A 6660-nucleotide genomic window follows, 5' to 3' on the forward strand; every position below is an offset into this window, starting at 1 on the left:
TACAAAACATGTTTGTACAGTATCAAATATTATTTTAATGGGTTCATATTGATTAAGGAAAGCCGATATTTATTCTGTGACATTTTGGAATTACATGTATAATTTCCATTTAACTAATTATAGTTGAGAACAAAAGCTGTAAAAGTATCACAAGGTAAATATAACTTTACTTCAATGAGAAAGGTAGATTTTAAAAGAATATACAAATAATGTCATCCACCTTCTAACAAACCTAGATTTTATTTTCTTTTATCACTTTGTTTCACTTGAGAATTGTTTTTTTCTATTACAAATTTAAAAAAGTCCGGCACCTTTATAAGAAAAAAAGAGATGTTGTGTGATTGCCAACAAGATAACTTTACCCAGAAACCAAATGACGTAGATAGTAGTAACAATAAGTCACCATACGGCATCAAAGGCAACAATTGAGTATTAAACCCAATTTACAATAATCTATGAAACTGACAACGAGGGTCGGTTGAAAACAAAACTTTACGACAAAAGAGATAATTTCAGCTTCCCACTTGTGAACTTTCCATTTCTAAGCAACATCAGTCCAGTAGCACCTGCATACGGAGTATATATCTCCCAATGTCGATACGATATTCCCGGGCTTGTATTTCCTATCATGATAGCCTTGATCGAGAGTTGCTGCTCACAAGGAAGCTATTAAACCAAGAGTTCCAAATGGTGAAGCTGAAATCATTCCTTCGTAAATTTTACGTAGGCCATCACGGTCCATCACGAGTTAGTGGACCGTTATGGAATTGCCGTTTCACAGATGATATCGGATAAGTTCCTGATGTTGTAATTACAATTCCCCCTTCTCACGAATGTGACTTACCAAATTAGATTATATACCGGGTTTGTAATAACATGAGCAACATGACGGGTGTCAAATCATGGTGGAGCAGGATCTGTTCACCCTTCCGGAGCACATGAGATCACCCCATGCGCGCAGTTTTGGTGGTGTTCGTGTTGCTAAGTCTAGTTTTCTATGTTGTGTCTTGTGTACTATTATTTGTCTGTTTGACTTTTTCTTAGTTAGCCATGGCGTTGTCAGTTTATTTTCGATCTATGAGTTTGACTGTCCCTCTGGTATCTTTCGCACCCTCTTCTATGAGACACCATCAGAATATGTACAAACCTGGCCATCAATTTTGCGAAAAGTCAGTTACCTTAACAAAACGCTGGTATACGTATCGTGCAAATCTTTAAGAACCTTACGGTGGCCTATAGTTGTTAATTTCTGTGTCATTTTGGTCTTTTGTGGAGAGTTGTCTCATTGGCAATCATATCACATCTTCTTTTTTTTATATACATATAACATAAGGATAACTTCTTTCTCAGTATACCACATAATAATCCTCATTTTAAGGTTCTTTGAAAAAGTAAGTGGACAGTTTTGACGTTAACTATTATTATGTTTTTGTTTGTTAGAAAATGAATTCCAGACTTCTAGTTTTGCTGCTGATTTCCATTGTAATCATTGGAACAGCTGAATGCTCGTTTTTAGGAGTGGGGACATGGAGACTTGAGGGCTGTAAAACCGTATGTCGTGATGTCTGCCATAAAGTATGTCCTGGGGGAAATATGAACAGATGCGAAAACAGATGTAGGAAGGAATGCAAGAAAGAGTGCGCACCGCCATCATAAATGGTAAGATATCTTCTATGGACTAACCGTCAACAGTTATTTCTTTTATAAAGGCTACGGTTTTATTTGAACTAGTAAAAGGTGACTTTAAACGTACTGTCTCTGTGAATTGTCTTTTAAAAGGCGAATGTCCGAGACCTTTATCAAATAGAACAGTCATTTGTTTTCCAGTGGTCATCAAAACTATTCACACCATAAAAAATGAAAACATCACGATATGAATATCATGCGTCCGAAGCGCTTTTCTAGTTTAACCTTCATCGGGACGCTCAAAAACGAATATTTGAAAGCCAAGGATTTATATGGTACATACAAAGAAGCTTATCGTCCAAAAAGGTGAAAATAACTAACAGATAACAACGCCAAATGGTCTCATCTGTTGTGAATTCCTTTATATAGTTTCCTGTGTGAAACTGAACTTTCCAAATTTAGAAAAGAATGATAATTGATGTCTATTAATATTGTAGCATATTTATTTTATTTTTTATACAGCCTTTCTAATCTTATTTCTTAATTTTCAGCTCCATACATGTACAGAACAGATGAAAATGATGTGTCAAAATAAAATAGAAATTTGAAATATATATTTCCTTGAATTCTATCAATCGATTCATGGGTAAATTTTCCAATAAATATTAAACAAACAAAAACAAAACCAATCATATTGAGAGTGAAACAGAATATGATGAATTGCATTGAATAAGTTCACAAGTAAATCCGGGTATATTTCTGCAAGATATCAAACGAGACATTCTTTAAACTTAACCTGCAGATTGTTAATATAAATACTTGACAAAATAAAGCCTCTTCCAACAAAAATATAAATCAAAAGCAACGCAAACCCAAGTAAATAAAACGAGGGTTCATTCATTGAAATTTGTCTAACATATTGAAGTTATCATTTGACTTGGAAAAATAAAACTTCTTTCCACAGAAATATGAATCAAAAGCAACGCAAACACAAGTAAAACGAGGATTCATTCATTGAAATTTGTCTAACATATATTGAAGTTATACTTGGAAAAATAAAACTTCTTTCCTCAAAAACATACATCAAAAGCAACGCAAACACAAGTAAAACGAGGGTCAATTCATTAAAATGTCTAACATATTGAAGACAAGTTATACTTGGAAAAATGAAGCATCTTCCCACAAAAATATAAATCGAAAGCAATGCAAACCCAAGTAAAACGAGGGTTCATTCATTAAAATGTCTATCATCTACCACTGTGCACAAAATATAGTTGACCCATCGGTCATAGTATATAAGAAACCAGTGGCGGATTCAAAGGGGGCGTAGAGGGCGTACCCCCCCCCCTTTTGCTGGCACTTTTTTTTTTATATATAAAATGATTAATAATTAGCCTAGACTTCGTGAATTTTGCTGTGTATTTAATTCTAATGCGACAGTTCTCCACTTATAAAGATATTTTTCGCTCGTATTCACTGCCGTAATATATATGTTATTGATTATGTCAAAGGATGACACCGTGAAAGTATTGAGCAAGGACGTATTAACTTTTTTATCACAATTCCACCCAACAGAAAATTATGCTCCAGTACACTTTTAAAAAAAACGGGCGTATTTTTTTTTTGGGGGGGGGGGGGGGGGCGTTGAGGATTGCATGTGAATCCCGTATCTGACCAGAAGGTATGTTCCGCCGAACTGATATAATGAATATTTTTTTCAAAGCCCGACTGCAACCGGCCTGCTGGGTGTGGCCTATATGACTCCATGTTTCGAACGTTATTTACAACTTCATTTTCGTTTCCGATTCATTCGTAGCCTTTTGGTTGATTTGTACCCCTCGATTCAATTGTTGGGTGAAACATTTCAACCAAACATTTCAATGGATAAAAATTTCTTGTTTGTTTTTCTTCGTGTCGATCGTATTGTAAATTTCATTGAATAAGCCGTATATCTTGTTCACAACAAGAAATCTGTAAAGTTATGCTAACTAAACATACAGCAAACGGAAATTTCCCATGTTCATTTTTTACTGAAAAATTCCATTTCAAATATATTAAATAGTACATAGCTTTGGATCCATTCAATCATTTTGTAATAGACAATCAATGTAGAGAATACGGAATACGGCACCAAAAATGTCCAGCCCCTACACTTTAACTAAAATGCATTTTACACTTATTTCATGTTTTTTTAGCAAAAAAAAAAGGTCCCAAAAAATTTTGCGAAATTAATTACTTCGCCCCCCCCCCCCCCTTTCCAAAATCCTGGATCCCGGCCCCTGGAAACAGGATTAACAAGGAAAAATTAACTCTGGTAAATGAGGTCAAGGTCAGATTAATTGAATCAGACAGACATGCACACCTGACTATCATTTCATACACCAAAAATTGTTCATCTTTTGCTTATATCATCTTAGAAAAAGACAAAAAAAATGATCTTTAAAACATTTACCGATGACCTTGAAAATGAGTTCAAGGACAGATGATACCTTTCAGACGGACAATGTACAACCATTCAATACACCAAATATAGGTGATTTATTGCTTAAAGTATTAAAAAATAGACTAAAACAAAAAAACTTTGACCGACGAAAACAGAGGTTGAGGTAAGGCGATACCTGCCAGACTGACATGTACATCATTATTGTTGTATTGACCTAGCTGTTGTTTTTCTCTTTTGAATAGTTTCACACTTTGGTCTTTTATAGCTTTCTTTGCTATGTACAGTACTGGTGTTGCACAAGGTTGAAGTGTTGTACTGTCTTTTATAGCTTCCTTTGCTATGTACAGAACTGGTGTTGCACAAGGTTGAAGTGTTGTACCGTCTTTTATAGCTTCCTTTGCTATGTACAGTACTGGTGTTGCACAAGGTTGGAGTGTTGTACTGTCTTTTATAGCTTCCTTTGCTATGTACAGTACTGGTGTTGCACAAGGTTGAAGTGTTGTACTGTCTTTTATAGCTTCCTTTGCTATGTACGGTACTGGTGTTGCACAAGGTTGAAGTGTTGTACTGTCTTTTATAGCTTCCTTTGCTATGTACAGAACTGGTGTTGCACAAGGTTGAAGTGTTGTGCCGTCTTTTATAGCTTCCTTTGCTATGTACAGTACTGGTGTTGCACAAGGTTGAAGTGTTGTACTGTCTTTTATAGCTTCCTTTGCTATGTACGGTACTGGTGTTGCACAAGGTTGAAGTGTTGTACTGTCTTTTATAGCTTCCTTTGCTATGTACAGAACTGGTGTTGCACAAGGTTGAAGTGTTGTACCGTCTTTTATAGCTTCCTTTGCTATGTACAGTACTGGTGTTGCACAAGGTTGGAGTGTTGTACTGTATTTTATAGCTTCCTTTGCTATGTACAGTATTGGTGTTGCACAAGGTTGAAGTGTTGTACTGTCTTTTATAGCTTTCCTTGCTATGTACAGTACTGGTGTTGCACAAGGTTGAAATGTTGTACTGTCTTTTATAGCTTTCCTTGCTATGTACAGGTTGCACAAGGTTGAAATGTTGTACTGTCTTTTATAGCTTCCTTTGCTATGTACAGTACTGGTGTTGCACAAGGTTGAAGTGTTGTACTGTCTTTTATAGCTTCCTTTGCTATGTACAGTACTGGTGTTGCACAAGGTTGAAGTGTTGTACTGTCTTTTATAGCTTTCTTTGTTATGTACAGTATAGATACATATACATCTATCATGCTGATCTTTTTTTAAAGTTACACTGTTAACCTTGCTCCTATGTTTCTAATGGCAACAGCAAAAACAAGAGGCTGTCACAACGACAGCAAACCGGATTTATTAACATTTATTTGTGTCCTGGCAATATCACAAGAACCATTACTGATGAATGGTGAAAGTGAAAATCGTCAATATCAAATTTGACCTCCATTTTGTCATCAGTATCAACATATTAAAATTTAAAAAGCTTAGATTGAATGGTTCATGAGTAAATGCAACAACGTGAATGGAAACGCCATTTTACGATCTTTCAAGAACCATAACTCCTGAACGGTAAAAGTCAAAATCGTCATTATTGAACTTGACCTCTATTTTGTCATCAGTAACAACATATTAAAATTTCAAAAGCTTTGGTTGAATGGTTCATGAGAAAATGCACGGACACGACGGGAAACTCCATTTTTCAATCTTTCAAGAACCATAACTCCTGATCGGTAAAAGTCAAAATCGTCATTATTGAACTTGACCTCCATTCTGTCATCAGTAACAACATATTAAAATTTGGGAAGCTTTGGTAGAACAGTTCATGCGTAAATGCACGGACACAACTGGAAACTCCATTTTTCAATCTTTCAAGAACCATAACTCCTGAAGGGTAAAAGTCAAAATCACCATTATTGAACTTGACCTTCGTATAGTTGTCAGTAATAACATATTAAAATTTTAAAAGCTTTGGTTGAACGGTTCATGAGTTAATGCACGGACAACATTTGATTGCCGCCCGCCCGCCGTACATCCCCAAATCAATAACCGACATTTTTGTCACAAAAATCCGGTTAAAAATGCTAACAAGAATGTGTCCCAAGTACACTGATGCCCCATCCACACAATATTTTTTTTATGTTTAGTGGACCATGAAAATAGGATAAAATCTCATATTTAGCATTAAAATTAGAAAGGTCTTATCATAGGGAACATGTTTACTAAGTTTCAAGTTGATCGGACTTCAACTTCATCAAAAACTACCTTGACCAAAAACTTTAACTAAAACTTTAACCTGAAATGGGACATACGGACAAACAGATGGACGGACCAGAAAACATAATGCCCATAAATGGGGCATAAAAAATATTATTGCAAGGGCATTAACTCCAAAACAGGTTGACAGATTTTTCTACAATTTTCAGAGTTGCTCAATCTTGTTCTGCTGATTCCTTTTGCAAATTACAATGCCCATTGTTTTAAGATGACAGCCTATATCCATCTGATGAGTTAAGCCAGCTGTCTTTTTCATTTGATTTTTTTATAGTTCGTTCTTATGTTGTACTGTTATACCACTGTTCCAGGTAAGAGGGAGGATTGGAA

General features: G+C 35.4%; 1 long non-coding RNA gene across 2 annotated transcripts; it reads left to right on the forward strand.

The window, feature by feature from the left end:
- Positions 1-2240, forward strand: LOC143066996 (uncharacterized). Of its 2 annotated transcripts, none has more exons than XR_012975826.1 (3): positions 1-154; positions 1441-1659; positions 2178-2240. It is a non-coding gene; the product is annotated as an uncharacterized LOC143066996 (long non-coding RNA). The 2 variants fall into 2 exon arrangements; XR_012975827.1 differs by having other exon boundaries at positions 118-183.
- The last annotated feature ends 4420 nt before the right edge of the window (positions 2241-6660 follow it).

This window comes from Mytilus galloprovincialis, chromosome 3, assembly GCF_965363235.1.
Source record: "Mytilus galloprovincialis chromosome 3, xbMytGall1.hap1.1, whole genome shotgun sequence".
NCBI classification, from domain to species: domain Eukaryota; kingdom Metazoa; phylum Mollusca; class Bivalvia; order Mytilida; family Mytilidae; genus Mytilus; species Mytilus galloprovincialis.